This window comes from Ambystoma mexicanum, chromosome 11 (genome assembly GCF_040938575.1).
Source record: "Ambystoma mexicanum isolate Mex_15411 chromosome 11, UKY_AmexF1_1, whole genome shotgun sequence".
Lineage (NCBI taxonomy): Eukaryota > Metazoa > Chordata > Amphibia > Caudata > Ambystomatidae > Ambystoma > Ambystoma mexicanum.
Genome location: NC_090934.1, coordinates 186,719,455 through 186,735,840, shown reverse-complemented (window position 1 = coordinate 186,735,840; position 16,386 = coordinate 186,719,455). Strand labels below are relative to the sequence as shown.

Below are 16,386 nucleotides of genomic sequence, written 5' to 3'. Positions count from 1 at the left end.
TTACAGTTCATGTCATTGTATTTTCCCTTGTTCCCTCCCTTGCCTTAAAACGCTTTGAAACATTTTGTGTATAGGCGCTATATAAATAAACTATCATATCATATGCATGTCCAGAATCTTCAAATAGATCGAGCACGGCCCACCTTCCAAGATGCCATTAAGGAAGTAAGGCCTAGTTCGCAACATCTTCACTTTTCTTCCTTCAATGTTATGTAGCCACCGTCGTACTTCCATTTACATAAAAGCTTCTATTCCATATAATATACCAGGCACAATACAGCTATTATATAATTTAATCAGACCGGCTATCAAATAGCCCCCTGAATGCATAAACGATTTGATTAATCTTATATCTTTTGAATGTTTGCCTCTATGAACTAATTAAAGTACATTCGTTTTCAAACAATGGCTGATGGGGATTCCCAGATAAATATATTCTCAAACTACCTCAATGGGAATACCTTCAATTTTCCAGACAAAATTATTATCTTTATTCCTTGTCTTTCTAATTATCATAATTTGTGTATTTTTTATATTAATGGATAAACCATTAGCCATTGAGTAAGTCACCAAGGCATTAATAATTCTTGCAAACCTATATCCTTTCTGTCAAGAAGCAAGGTGTTATCCGTATAGTAGAGCCAGGCTAACCGTCCATTACCAAGATTTGGCAGAAAATAATTGCACATACTCAAGCAATGCTGCATGCCAAAAACAAAATGTTTATAAAGTAGGGGCGCCAAAAGGCACCCCTGCTTGACCACAAAATTAGTTTAAATATCAGAGGAGATAGCTATAATTATAATTTTTCTTTTATACCATGCTTAATAACAAAGATAGGTTTCTAAACTCAGGTTCGAACCTGCGTTGCGCTACGTTGTTTTGCTTCCAAGACAAACACGTTGTCCTTCAGCTATCCCCCTTCACCAAAGGGATGCAAAGTTCCATTAGAATCCAGTCTGACACCAACCGTCGTTCCCTCATACATTTGTCTTATCAAGCTAAGTATCAATCTATCACAGCCATAAGAGGCCAATTTCGGACATAATAATGAGCCAGACACTGAATCAAATGCCTTTGAGTAATCCACATTACATATATATACCTAGTCGGCTTTCCTTTGTGCATAAGGCAGATCTAATCAAATAAATCAGTGTCCAAATATTATACCAGGTTCCCATATCTTTTCTAAACCTTGTTTGTTGGTACGGAAGCATATTGTGTTTTATGACCCGTTCATTTACCTTTTTAATCGAGCATAAAATGGCATCTGTTAATGCAAGTTATCTTTAGTTACTAGGTTCAGTTCTCAGTCCATTCTTAAATATAGGTATCACATTTGCCTTTTTCCTAGAGGAAGGTATAATACCAGTCTTACTAATATTCAAAAACAGGTTATATAAAACCATTGCCCATAAGTGAGGCTCTTTCTTAATCACTATATTATGAATACAGACTGGCCCTGGTGCTCTAGAGGACTTCAGGTGTATAATGATTCTGAAAACATCATTCTCATCCAAAGAGAACCATTCATCATCCTTACTATCCTGGGTAGCCTAAATCCCCATTCCAGATACTAGAGCGTAAGCAGGATCAACCTCCTTAAAGTACAATTCCCGAATATATCTAACCCATACAACTTCTGGTATAGCGTCAGATAAATAGTTCTCCACTTTCTTCATGAACTTATTTACATGATACTAAGCATTTTGACTGCCCTGAGAGTTCAGGGCTTCAAAAACAATTTGCCAGTGTGTACTAAGCTGAGATTGTTTGTGTATTCTAACCCAATTTTTATGTTTGGTATGCATATTCATAATAATACTAGATCTTAGAGATTCCTCATTAATCCACTTTTTGTCACATGTCTAAATTGAGCCCTAAACACTTTCCTTCTAATAACAATCTGCGCATCATAAACCACATTCCCCCCGTATTTGCAAATACAATTTTTCCACTATTATCATGCATTAACCAAACAGTCATATTGATTTTATGCACAATTTAATCTGAGGAACATTCCATTCTTCCCTCTAGTAACTGAGTGGAAAACCCTTCATTTACAAAAATATCCAAAATGAGGGTGTTGAATTAATCAATGTTTTTCCCGACTAGTATAACCGATTATTTTGAAGATTACATTCTATCTTCCCCAGTAACTTGTTCTGCTTGTAATACATTACAAGGTTCAGTTGGCAACTCAGCACTACATGGTCCATGGTCACTTAATCCAGTATTCAAAGAGATATATTCACTAAGTATATCTTCAAGAGATTGAGATACATAGATATATATCCGGTCTGATAGCACAGCGAGTAGAGCGCTCACTTTGACATCTGAGCAGAGCCTGCTGGCGCAGGTTTCTATCCCAGCAGGGCCAAACTCAGCCTTTCATCCTTCCGAGGTTGATAAATGAATACCCCACACCGTGGGTAATAATAAGCAGTGCTCAGATTCCTGAGGGTTTGTACTGCTATATGAATTATTATATAATTGATTCTTGATTTTTGAGAGCCCCTTTGCCATGTGAAAATAAAAGTTGTCGGTATCCTTGCATTTTACATCACACAGATTAAAAAACCTCAGACCCCATTCATCTGAAAGTACAGGCCATCTAGTACCATTTCCAAACATCTTTCCAGGTAGTGATGAATAGCTATAATCAATATTCTGACAATTAACATTAAAATCACCTGCAATCGTAATATGGCTTCCCCCATAATCACATAACCAGGAGTTTAACACCTTATCCATATAATCCTGCAAAGTTTTAGAACTTTCCCCACCGGCTGGTCATATATATTAATCAAAATAATTTCAAACTGTTTTTCAACTTCTGAGCCAAATATTATCACTGCTAAGGCATTTCTTTTATATTGCTGGGGTAAATATTCCACAATTTTAAGATCAGTTCTGACACCAATCATAAGTCCTCCAGGTTCTTGCCATACATTTCTTGGTTGCTATTCGCTGAATAGTTGTAAAGCCATTCATATAACAAGGTTGCATTAACCAAGTTTCATGAAAACTCGAAATATCCGACCTCAGAACCAACTCTCGACCCTCCTCATTTTAATAAAAAGAATGGAACCCTCAAGAGGTCCATGAGATCATATTTTGTTTCCTACTGGGCTCAAATCGTCGGTTATCGTTCTGTCTTCAATCTTTCTTGGACAGCACAGCCTGTAACCATCTCCAGTTGTTTGTCTTTAAAGTTCTGTAGGTTAGACTATAGTCTTGTCACACAGAGGCCATCCTCAGTTTGAACTATATTTAAATTACTCAAACCCTTTAGGACCAAGAAAATCCACTTCAATATCTGCTTCGATTGTTAGTACAGGTATAATTTCAAACACCATTCTAAGAGAATATGTTGCATGGATCAATAAATACTGTATAAATATAGACGATATGAAGTGCACCACTGAGCACTTAGTTTGACTATCAAGCTCAGGCAACTCCACCAGCAACATGTCCTTGATTGTAACCATGCAAGTTGTGGAATATTGTGCAAAATATGTATCACCATGCTTCCATTTAAATATGGTCTAGCCTCAGTGGCAAAAAGATTCACAATTTATTTCTCGACACGTTGAACTTATTGAGCTTAACCGGAGGTTGTTGTGAATCTTTTTTTGCTGGAGCTTGCACTTTTCAATATCTTTTCGAACATTTTTCTCCATAGAGTAGTCCTTCCTATGCCCAGTTTGGAAGCTGCACGGATTTTCTTTCAAAATGCTGGAGGTTTCACTCTCCGTCTCCTCATTCGAATACCTTCTCCTATAGTTGTTAGATTTTGCTAGCCATCGATGTATGGGGCCCTGTTTTAGATCTTGCTGTCTTCATTTTTGCTTCTTCTTTTTCCAGGTTTATCTCAACCTTTCCTTCTCATGTAAATTATACAAACATTCTAAGTCTTCCATATTTGACGAAGCAATATGATTGCTAAGCAAATGCAACATTCCAGCATTACTAGCCTCACTTTCTGCCTTAGCCAATCTGCGCTGTTGCTATTTTCATTTACTTTTAAGTCGTTTTTGTAAAAAAAATTCTTATGTGATAGAGATTCAGTCACCTCCTCCATATCAACAATCTCGGTAACCTCTTTCCTATTTTTGGGATCCATCTCTACCTCATTTTCAGACTTGTAATTTCCAATGGGATCCAATATAATCAGATCATCTTCCTGCGAGGGACAATTAAGTTGTGTTATAGGTTTAGAAGTATGTAAAATACTAATTAGCTCACCTTGTGAGTCCATGCCACTATTAAATAAAATGACATGCACAATGTGCCTTGTTGCATACAATTGTTCTTTTAAATCTCTCGCTATATGGGAGCAAAGCACAAATATCGCCTTCATTGTAGCTCTAAGTTCAGATACTGTAACGCTCACCTGGTATCCACGGGGACGTCACTCAGCCTGTTCTGACCTCTTACGACCTCAAACTCTTCCCTGGAGTCTACTCGACTGGAGACTGGGCTTGAAACACAGGATTGGTAGAGTTTAACTCCCTATTGTCTGTGTGCTTGAACCCCTTCTTCCACGGGGTCCAACCCTTCCCTTTGATCCACAGCTCACCTTGTTTTCTTGGAAAGTGTGCTCTCCGTCCTGCTTTCAGCGCAGGGGCGCGTTGATTGATGTGGGCTAGTTGCTGCCTAGTTACTGGCAAGTGTCCGACAGGTAAGTATAATGAGTCTTTTGAACAGTTCTCTAACTTCGTTCCTTTCCTTCCTTCGATGATGGCCGGCGTCCAGGGATGGCGACGTGCTGCTGAGATGAGTAGCGCTGAGGGCGAGTGAGAGCGTGATACGCGATGCGACCCTTTCATATTTGTATTGAACTGAGTTCTTTTTCTGTGTCTTTTAGGTGCCGCGACGTTTTCAGCGTGGATGCCGGTTATGAAGAAGAAATGCGGTGAGTAAGCGCGGTATGCAGCGCCTCTAGGTGTTTCCACGCTAACCTGGAGTGTCTTATCTCTCTTGCAGATGGATGAGAAGTTCCGGAGACAGAGTTCCCCAGAGCGGATGGGATTCAGGTAAGCGTTTGAAGCTCGTACCGTCTTTAAAAATAAGCGAAGATTTGCTGAATGCTTACTAATCCTTTTTTCTGTTCTTTTCCCTTTTCCTTAGGAAGCGGCGTGCCGGGATGGGAATGACACCGCCGAAGATGCCCGCAGAACAGAAGGAGCTATGAAAGATGGGCAGAAGCGCCGCAAGGTAAAGCTGTTCCTAACAGTGTTCTTGTTCTTGTAGGAGCTGAGCGCAGAATAAAGATGCAGGCCTACTGGAGACCGATCCGAACACAGTGAGTGTCATGCTGCAGGTGCAGAAAACGCAAAGCATGCTTCTCAGCCTGGGCGTGGCTTAAATAGTCTCTGGGTATCCCAGATGTCTCTGGGCTGAACCACACCCAAAAGACTAGAATGCACATGCAGTTCTGGGAACTGAAATATGTGGGGACATCCATCTTGTCCCCATCAATGCACTACAAGTCCAATCCCCAATGTTATCCTATGGGAGTGAGTGAGTCTGGTGCCACAAGCGCCAAGTCTGACTCCAAGTGGGTCTTTGGAGGGATGGAGAGGCCCTTGAGGGCCATGTAGGTGATCGTGGCCTGGCTCCAGCCTGACATCTTGGAGGGCTGGGGACATGAGGGGCAGGAATCATGACAGATACTTTATTTGTGGAATTTAAAGTATCCACAATTGGGTTCAAAATTGAGGAGAGCTGGGAGCTATTTAGCTCCTGCTTGTAGCCTAGAAGAGCCTGGTTAGCTTGACACCAACAGCTACCAGCAGCAACCTTTGGCTCCTCAGCCCAACCAATGCCAAACAAAACAAACCTATGTGTATTTAACTATGTATTTGGGACATTCTATAAATAAACATTAAGACACATCCATATGACATTTCATTTAAAGCTTAAGGGGTCATTAATATTGGACAGAATTCTATTTTTGTATCTTATGTGGACGTAAAATTTGTGGAATGCTATGAGCTAGCTCCTCGTCTCACTGTTGTAGCTCCTGGTCTCTAGGTAATGCTGGATATCCAGGAGCTGCTTTTAGCTCCAGTTTATTTCATCTTAATTTCGATCCCTACACAAAATTAGCATCACTTTTTGCATTCTCCGCAATTCAGACTAGATTTGTCAATTTCGAAAGCCTCAGGTGTGCTGTGTTTAGCGGATCTACATCTAAAGGCTCCAATAGATTCTCAGATGGAATCAAAGACTCTCGCCCGCCCATAGACTCACTCTGTAGTGAACAGCACAATTTCAAAAAAGCAAAAGCAAATGATTGTTATCTATAGAAGGCGGGCGCGATGACCCTGTATCACTATTCTGACTCAGCAAAGATGTTGCCATTATTTACATTTCGGGGCATGATGCCCTCGATCAATGTTGTGCCTTGTATGGGAAAAAAGATGTTAGTTTACCCGCATAGCTCTCATCAGCAATATTATTTTCCTTTTCAATTTCATTCTCCTTTGTTGAGTCCACGTTAAGTAGGGGATGAGATACCTTCCTCACTCCTGGTTTTGTATGTTACATTAGGGTTTAGCTGCTTCCATTCATGAGGAGCTATGTTGTTGGTGTTTGTGAGTGTGCACCGACATATTTAATTCCTGTCCAAACTCTGTATACAAACTGGGCCTCATTACAATTGTGGCAGTCCGGAAACAAGGGTGCCTGTGAGCTTACCGGCACCCTTGGGTCGGGACTGCCACACTACTGCCTGCAGGTGCCTCTGCACCCGACAGGTCTGAGCCTTCCAGGTGTATCAGGCCCGGTAGGCAGAGTCATCACGGAAGCGCTGGCACCGTTAGCAGCGTTGCCAGTGCTTCCACCTCACCACTCCAATGGGGATTTACAAAAACTGGCACCTGACTTCGCGCGCTGCTGGGACTTGTAATGTCTAGGTGGCACCGGGAAGTCAGGTGCTGGATTCCGTGTTATGGGGTTGGCGGCAACCTGCTAGTGGCACCGGCGGGTCACCGCCAACCTCGTAATGATGCCCCTGTGTCTTCAAGTTATCAATAAATCTTACTGTCCAGCTCCAATTCAAGTATGATAGCCAACTACTTTAGGTTCTCACCTCAAACAGACAGCTAGACAGCACTTTTCTTTTTTATTTGAATGTGGTTTTATTAAACCTTTACAAAAGAGATAACAAATACATAGAAAAACTACAGAAATGCATATACAGTTGATATATTAACAGGTGAAATACAGAAATATTCCCTTAAAGTAACAAAAATAATGCCTAAGAAAAGCACTTGCTCTGGTGAGATATTCCATCTCCGTCCCATTACTTGCTTGAGTCAACATTTCCTACATCCAAAGAGAAGGAAGACACAGTGTTTTTGACGTAAGGCAGTCCCATATTTCATAGGGAGTTCCCCTTTGGAATGGAAGTCTGTGTCCCCTAAGGGGAAGTCACTCCTAGTGAGGTCCCACTTGCCCAGACCCCTAGGGAGAGTCTTGTGGAGCGGGTTTACCTCGCTAGCTCCAAAGGGGTGGCTCCCCTTTCAGGAGAAGGGACAAATACTTATGATTCATCACAGTACAGAGAAGAGTGGCACAGGTGCAGTGCAGCATGGGTGACAGCAGAGTGAGACACAGTAGAGCAGAAGGAAGCATGGCTATGAGTATGAGGGATGAGCATGAGCTTGTTGAGGCAGAAATCTAAGTTCAGTGTGAGTCACAGGTCTGGGCAAAGTGACCGAGTATAAGGGCAGTGAGGCAGAGGTATGATCACTTTAAGGTGCATGTGTGAGCTCAGTCATGCAAGGTCTGTAACACCTGAGTCTGCAACACCTGAATATGGTTTGTATGTATGTAGGTGATTTATATAGTGTGAACCTAGCTGGAAAACAATGAAGCACTGTACAATAAAGGGAGTGGAACATTGGGGGGGTGGAATTGCCTTGTCAGTCTATGGTCCTGATTTGTCAGTCAAGTGTTTCTTGAAGAGCAGAAGCTTCAGATTTTCCCTGAATCTTAGGAGGGAAGGCGCTTGCCTAATGTTAGCAGGAAGGTCATTCAAGAGCGTGGAATCATTTATTTAGTTTTATTGTTTAAAGCGCCGACCTAGGTGAAAAGTGGGAATAATCCTTTAACCTGTGCTGACAACCTGGGACTGCCAATAGTGTGGAGTCGCAGTTGTGACTTGTGGGGACATTTCCCAAACTTCACCCAAAAGAAATAACAGTACAAAAGCACATTTCAAGTCTGAACGTGCGCCTCACTCCAAAACATAATGGCAAATACTCATGAGCTATCACAACGCGCAAACCACAATGATGAGTCAGTCTACAAATCCCGTAACACAGGGATTCGACAAACGGTCGGGATATGAGCTTTATCATGAGTTCCCACTAAAACGTATACAAAACTTGAGAATTGGGTAGAGGTTATTCTCCTCCTGAGAAAACTCTGTCCAGAACTCTGAAAATACTAGGAATAAGGATCCAGAATGTATGCTGTATGCTACTGATCAGTTGAAATATAGCCCTGAAGAAGAACAAAGCTTGAAACAAATGTTGGCTAATGGTTTGTATAGACTATTTGCGTGTTAACCCAGAAGCTGTTATTGGTCGATCTAGCCATCAGCCTTCACAGGCTATTGGCTGTCAATACTACTGTAACAATGTCACAGCACTCAATACACCTTTGAATGTTTATTATAACAAGCTCATGAGTATTTGCCATTATTTTTTGGAGTGAGGCGCACGTTGATACTTGAAGTTTATTTTTGTAAAACGCTGACCTAGTTCGAGGGTATTACCCAATGTGATCATTTCGAATTGATTGTATGGTACATCTGGCAAAATTCGGCCAGTACCATTCGATTGTTTCGAAACAATTAAATTGGGTAATCACTCCCAGACATGGGGAGCAGGGTTGCGGGGGTGTCCCTCGCTCTCCATGTTTGGTAGTGATGGCCATTGGGGGAAGCAGGGGTGTCCCCTGCTTCCAGAGGTTTGAAGGCAGGGGGCGGTAAAAAAATTAATAAGAAAAGCATCCCCTGCAGTGTCAGATCTGACCCACGTAGGAAGGACGGGACTGACACTGTGGGGTCAGAAGAAAAGCAGACTTCAAAAAGGTAAGTAAGGGGTCGGTGGGGGATGTATAGGGGGACGGGGAGAGGGTTAAATTTGTGCCAGATTTGGCCGTGGCAAAATTTTCTTAGCAGCAAAATTGACCACGGTCCATTCAGCTGCAAAGAATTCTGCCACAGCCAAATCATATACATCCAGTTCGAGAGCAGTGGAGCGCTGTTTAGGGTGTATAGCAGGGGAATGCTTGTGTTCTGGTCTTCTACTTTCTGCACTTCACTGATTCCACTCTGGTAACATCTTGGCTCCCAGGTTTGCATTGACCTTCTGAGATGGTGATCTTTTCAGCTAAGTATAATGGCATCTTGAACTTTAGAGCTTTGTACGCGATTCAGGCTGGCTTGAAGATGATGCAAGCTTGAAGGGAGTTTAGTTTCTTGAGAGTGGGGGAATTCTCGTTGAATTTCCTCAGTCCTGCAATGAGGCATGGTGTGTCATGCTGGAAAACGTTCAAAGGGACAAGAGCAGTGGTTTTGAAGCCTGCCAGGAGGGCGTTGCTACCATATAGTTAGAAGGGAATCAGGGCTTGTAATACGGATCTGAAGTCTGAGGCAGGAGTGAAGTGTTTCAGCGCAGAAGTGGAAGCGGTTACCATGGCAATTCTGTCTTCTTTGCAATATGTAATTTGAAGGAGAGGCTGTAATTGATGGTAAAGCAGATGGACTTGTAGCACTAGTAGCAAGTCGGTGGGAGAAGCTGATCGAGATCCATCAGGGTTAATCAGTTTGAAAGTTGGGTGCACTTGGTGGTGCCCTCGGGTAATATGAACTCTCTTTTGGTAGGGAGAGTTACAGGCAGTCATTTGATGTTCATGGCTTGAAGGGTGGAGAGGCAGTGTTTCAATTGGTGAATGTTGTTAAGATAGTTGACCTTCAGGTATAGCTGCGTGTCAACAGCATACTGATATTGTGTAAATGCGCGTTATAAATGCCATATCATATCATTTATCTGTATGTTGAATTTGGCCATATGTGTCCGTAGTGGCTCCATGTAGAGGTTGAAAATGACAGCGGAGAGGATGGAACCTTTAGGTACTCCACAGGTCATCGGCCATTGTTGGGGTCTGCAAGTGCCCATCTGGATGAGCAGGTATCTGGTGGTTAGCACTGCTGAAGCAGTGCCCCCGCAACCACAGCGGTACAGTGCGTCCCACCACCTCATGAATAAAGTCAGGGTGAGTACTGGGCTAATGCTGGCTGCGGCATCCTCTTGCTGTTAATGGAGACTGCAGGTGATTCTATCTCCTTTGTGCTGGTAGTTTTGAGGGAATTTTCTCCTCCCTAATGGTCCTAGAATTGTGGGAAGGAAGTGGAGATTTTTCTGTGTGTCCATTAACTGCAACGGTGAGGACTGGGCTTCCTGCTGCGACTCTGTTCCCCAAGACTGCCCCCTGTTGTGGGTGTAAACCTCTTCTTTGAGTTACCCCTGTCTTCCCCATTATCTTCCTGAGTCCAAATATGTAAGTGAATTTCTGAAGTCCAGGATTTCCTCTGTTGGGAAAGAGGGATTATGGGAGATGTAGTCCCTTTCTTGTTGGTTTGTTAATATGGTTTTGGCCGTCTGGCCCAAGGACTTGCTTTCTAGCGTTCTTCCTGTACTAGGTGTCCTGACTGAATCTTCTATATAGTTTAACCCCTCCCGGATCCAAAATTCCACTCCCTGGATCCAGTCCGTGGTTTTGTTTTGTTCAAGAGAGGAATTATGGGAAATATATTTTTTGATGGTTGGTTTTCCCAAATGTCTTGGTCTATGACTGGGGATATGTTTTCGCTACCCATAGCTTCTGGTGTAGACCTGGGGATCCCATACACAGGTCGATATGCCAAAGTCAATAAGGTCACATTGCCGCAGTCCATAAACTCTAGGTACAGGGTTTTGGGCAACTGTACATCTGTTAATAATATCTGGGAGCCTATGGACATGCTTAACACAGCCCAATCTTCCCTGAAGATATATTGGGGGTCATTATGCATTTGTATTTGTATTTATTGATTTATAAAGCGCCTTACGCCAAAGCGCTGTACATGGAACAACATGATACATAGAACATAAACGATATAACAGATGAAGCAATTACAATATGAATCAATCAGACAGAAAAACAATGAGAAGAGCAATTAACTGAAGAGGATAGGGAGGGAAAGGGTGATGGGACAGGATAAGGGTAGTGCAGGAGAAGAGTAGGAGGAGGGAAGGGGAGGGTGGAGGAGGGAAGGTAGGAGAGGGGAGAGGAGAAAGTCAGGGGGAAAGAGCGAATGGGGGAAGCAGAAGGGGGAAGGGGTTCCGAGGAGGAGAATGGAGAAGGAGAGATTTAAGGGAAGTGCGGAATGAAGTGAAGGTGAGGGAAGAACGGATAGCAAGAGGAAGGGAGTTCCAGTGTAGAGGTGCTGTTCCAGTGTAGAGGTGCTAGGAGTTGGAAGGAGCAAAAACGGGAGGAGGCACAGGGGGGTGAGAGTGCAGTGAGAAGGAAATGGTCAGCGGACTGAAGGGAACGGGAGGGGGAGTAGACAGAGAGAAAGGAGGAGAGATAAGGGGGGGGGCAAGACCATGAAGAGATTTGAAGACAAGGCAGATCAATTGAAATTTAAGTTGGGAGTGAAAAGGAAGCCAGCCAAGGTAGGGGAGAGAGAGGTAGAGATGGAGTCACGGGAGGTGAGGAGACTGAGGGTTCGAACAGCAGATTGGTAGATGGATTTAAGAGGGGCAAGGAGAGAAGTAGAAAGTCCAAAGAGTAAGGAAGAGCAGTAGAAGAGGTGGGAGAAGATGAGGGAGGAGATTAAGAGTTTGGTAGCGTGGAAAGTGAGAGAGGGACGGATTTTGCGAATGTTGAAGAGGTGAAAGCGACAGGTGCGAGAAGTGAGGGAGATGTGTTGGGAGAAGGAGAGAGAGGAGTCAAAGAGAACGCCTAGATTACGAGCTTGAAGAGGGATAGGAAGGTTGGAGGGAGGAAAGTGAATGAACGGGGGAGGACAGGAAGGGGGAAGAGAGTTAGAAGGAAAGAATACGACTTCTGTTTTGTCAGTGTTGAGAGAGAGAAAGCGGGAAGACATCCAGTTCTTAATGGCAGTAAGGCAGGTAGAGAGTTGTAGATGGAGGTCAGTTGAGAAGAAGGAGACAGAGAGGAAGAGTTGAGTATCATCGGCATAGAAGTGGTGGGAGATGCCAAACGAGGAGATAACAGGAGCAATGGGGGAGGTGTAAAGAGAGAAGAGGAAAGGGCCGAGTACCGAGCCTTGGGGTATGCCATATTCTAGAGGATAGTTAGGAGAGGACCAGCCACCCCAGGAGACAGTAAAGGAGCGGGAAGAGAGGTAAGAGGATAACCATTTGAGGACAGAGCCTTTCAAGCCAAAGGAGGAGAGAGTATGAAGGAGGAGGGGGTGATCAACAATGTCAAAGGCTGCAGAGAGATCCAGGAGAATAAAGATAGAGGATTGTTTGGCATGGCGAGCAGTGAGAAGGGAGTTCAGAATAGAGGTGAGAGCAGTTTCAGTGCAGTGTTTAGGACGGAAGCCTGATTTGTAGGGTGGTAAGAGAGAGGAATTAGTGATAAAGGATGAGAGTTGGGAGTAGGCAAGGCGCTCGAGAAGTTTGGAGAGGAATGGGAGAAGAGAGATAGGTCTGAAATTCGAGGTGAGAAGTGGATCAGCAGAAGGTTTCTTTAGGATAGGGATGATCGTAGCATGTTTAAAGGCAGAGGGAAAGGTAGCTGAGGAGAGACAGATGTTGAAGAAGGAAGTGAGGTAGGGTACAAGACGAGGGTAAATCTTAGGGATGAGAAGGGAAGGGAGAGGGTCAGTTGGGGCAGACGTGGGGTGAGCTTTAGAAAGGAGGGTGGAGACTTCAGAAGGGGAGATGGGGAGAAGATGGACTTGCAGGAGGAGGAAGGAGGGGGAGGAGAAGAAGGCTAAATCTGAGGGGGGGTATGTATTTTTTGCCGAAGGGACACAATCTTAGAGGAGAAGAAGTTAGCAAAGTCAGTAGGAGAGAGTGAAGAATTGGAGGAGGGATCAATAGTGGGTGGAGAGAGGAGTCGAGAGAGAGTTTGGAAGATACGGCGAGGGTGAGTAGCTTGAGATTGGAGTAGGTTAGAGTAGTAAGACGATTTGGCTGAGGTCAGACAAGAGTCGTAAATAGCGTGGTAAGAGAAGTAAGAGGTTTGGTTAGAAAGCAAGGGAGTTTTGAGCCATAGTCTTTCGAGACTTCTGAGAAGGCGCCTCATAGAGAGGAATTGAGGAGTCAGCCAAGGTTGAGAGGGTTTCCGGGTTGGGCGGAAGAGAGAAAGGGGATAGAGTTGATCAAGGGAGGATGAAATAGCAAAGGAAAGAGCATCATTCGCCGATAATGAGGAGAAGTCATGGAGAGATGGGAGAAGAGAGGAGCAAGTGTCAGTAAAGATGGAGGGGTCAAAGTTGCGGAAGTTACACCATGAGTAGATTGGAGGGGAGGGGCTAGGAGAGGAGGAGTGCGAGAGAGGAGAAAGGGAGAAAGAGAGTAATGCATGATGCAGAGAGATAGACAGGAAGGGTAGAGGCAGGGGAAGGGGGTAGGAAGAGTTGAAGATGAGGTCAAGAGTGGAGCCAGAGGAGTGTGTAGGAGAGGAGGGGAGAGGGGAAAGGAGGTAGGAATCAAGGATGGAGAAGAGGGGAGAGGATTGAGGGGGAGAAGGGAGATGAAGATTAAAATCGCCAAGCACTGACCGAGGAAGGGGGAGGGAGAGATAAGCGAGAGGAGGTGATCTAGGTCGTCATAGAAGGAAGAAAGAGGGCCAGGGGGTCGATAGATAATCAGGAGAGAGATAGGGTGAGGAGAGGAGAAAGATTTGTAAAGGAATTCAAAGGAAGGGAAGGAAGGGAGAGATGGAGAGGAGGGGGGGGAGATGAACTTGGGATGGTAGAGGAGGCCAACACCTCCGCCATGGCCAGTAGAGCGAGGGGTATGAGAAAAGGAGGAGGAGGAGGTGGTTAAGGAAGCTGGGACAGAAGTGTTGTGGGGGAGGGGGTCCAGGTTTCAGTTAAGCATAGAAAGTGGAGGTTGAGGCGAAAGAATAGGTCAAGAACTGCTGCGGTGGGCGATAGGGGGGTAAAGAAGATTAGGGCGGTGAGAGAGGGTAGGAGTGCGGCAGGAGGAGTAGCAAGGGGAATGGGGGAGAGGGTAGGGCATTAGGAGGGAAAAGGAGAGAAGGAGGGAGAGGAGAAGGTAGGAGTGTGAAAGGGGGGAGGGTAGAAAGGGTGGTGAAAAGGAGATTTGGAGGATTGCATAACAGGGGATTCAGAAATAGGACGAGTCAGGAGGGGCCGTAGCTGTAGAGTCTTGTGATGGTGAGGGTAGAGACCAATGTGGCAGTATCAGGACGGGACAGTAAACAGAGGACTGGGCAGAGGTGTCGGGAGCAGTGTATAGGCACAAAGGAAGGATGGGGCAGTTAAGGAGAATGGGCAGGTACGGCAAACTTGGACAGCTGCTCTCTCTTTTGAGACGGGAGGATCACAGGAGGCGGAGGGAGGACTGGAATGGAGGCGCCAGTAGTACACCAGTAATGAGGTGGATGAAACGGGGCTGCAAACCTGATCGATTGTACCCACACGTGAGGAGGGAGATAGTAGTAAGAGATAGCAGTAGGAGGATGGATAGTGGAATTGAGGAGGTAATGGTCGGTGATCTTAGGCAGTCCAGGTGGTCACGTTGATGCAGTGAATCTCATGTATTGGGGGGAGGTTGCAGGTGGTATCAGATGCGGCAGGAAGGTGCCAGTGGAGGAATTCAGACAGTGACGTAAATGGTGGAGAGCAAGGATCTAACGTGAATACATTCACATTTGAGTGGGGAGGGCCACCAGTGGTGGGTCTAGGAGTGGGGTGTGGACACAAGATGAGGAGCAAGGACAGACAAGAAGTGAGGGCTGAGACTGCAGTGATCCGCAGGTGGACCGCAGGTAGTGGGCTGAATCCGCAATGATATGTGGAAGGTTCGGTGCTGGAGGGGGGAGGGATGTAGGCTGTGGACAGGGGCTGCAGCTGGGATCTCGGGCAGGTACACTGCCAGGACTTCAGTCAGCAGGGGCAGTAGGGTGCCAGATGAGAATCCACAGTGGTCTGTGAGAGGCCCAGTCTAGAGCGGGGGGTTTGCAGGCGGTGGGCAGGGACTGAGGCTGGGGTCAATACCGGCACGGCTGCCTCCGGAGTCATGAATTTACCGGCACCAGTGGAGACTTACCGGGGCAATCCCCATTGCTGGGTGCCAGTAACTATTACTCCCCATTCCCATTTGAGTCCCATTGGACTCAATGGGAATGGGGAGGCCGGATGCACTGGCACCAGTCAAGAATGGTGACAGTGCATTCGTCAACGTCTGCGCGCGGGTGCTGGTCCGCCCGCCATGTCAGACCTAGCAGGCTGAAAGGCACCCGCTTGCAGAACTCGTAGTTTGCCGGTCCAGTAACAACAGTGCCGGTAGCTTACTGGCACCGTTGTTACCGGACCGGCAAACTTGTAATGAGGCCCATTGCCTTTCTGTCACCATGTGAGCACCGAGCACTCCCTTTAGAACACTTGCCTGAGTGACTCGCCAAAATATTTATGCAGCTGCATCCATCAGGGAGATGAACAATTGAATATTGGGTTCCTTCTAACTCCCTTTTTATAACCTAGGGACACAACTGCTGTTTTACGGTTTGGGTCTATTTGACCTAATCACATTTGATCAAATTAATTTGACCTTTTTTTCAACCCCCCTACCCCACTTCCACTCAACCTAATCTATACTCTTACCCACAGCATATATATATTTAATTAAATTCGACTGAAAAAGGGTCAAAAGAATTCAATCAAATGTTTTAGGTCAATTATTTTAGGTCAATTATGCTAATACCTGTTTTACATGAAGGCATAATTCTTCTTGCTTGTATAATGGCTGCTAATGTCTCATTAACAATTGGAGTCCAAACACAGGGTTTGCTATTGTAAAGATCTGCCCAGATCATATCCAGGACTAGGCGTTCCCATTTGCAAACCCATCGAGGAAAGTCTTTTTTTGTTATGTTAATTGGGTAGAGGATGGTCAATTCCTTTGCCCACACACCTATTGTGGTAGGACAAATTGTATCTCTCCTCAATATGCTATGTAAGGCCTTTCACTGAACTTTCCATCTATGAACACAGTTGTGTGTAACAAGGCCTTCTTGGATTTCTTTCAGTCTAAAGCCAGGTGAGATCAGTCTCAAGAAGTGAGAGTGGCGTATTGATTGCACTGCCTGCCTTAGGTA

General features: G+C 44.8%; 1 protein-coding gene across 9 annotated transcripts in view; it reads left to right on the top strand.

The window, feature by feature from the left end:
- LOC138503205 (uromodulin-like) overlaps positions 1-16,386 on the top strand; it is an 895,795-nt gene that overhangs the window by 712,931 nt on the left and 166,478 nt on the right. The window lies entirely within an intron of this gene.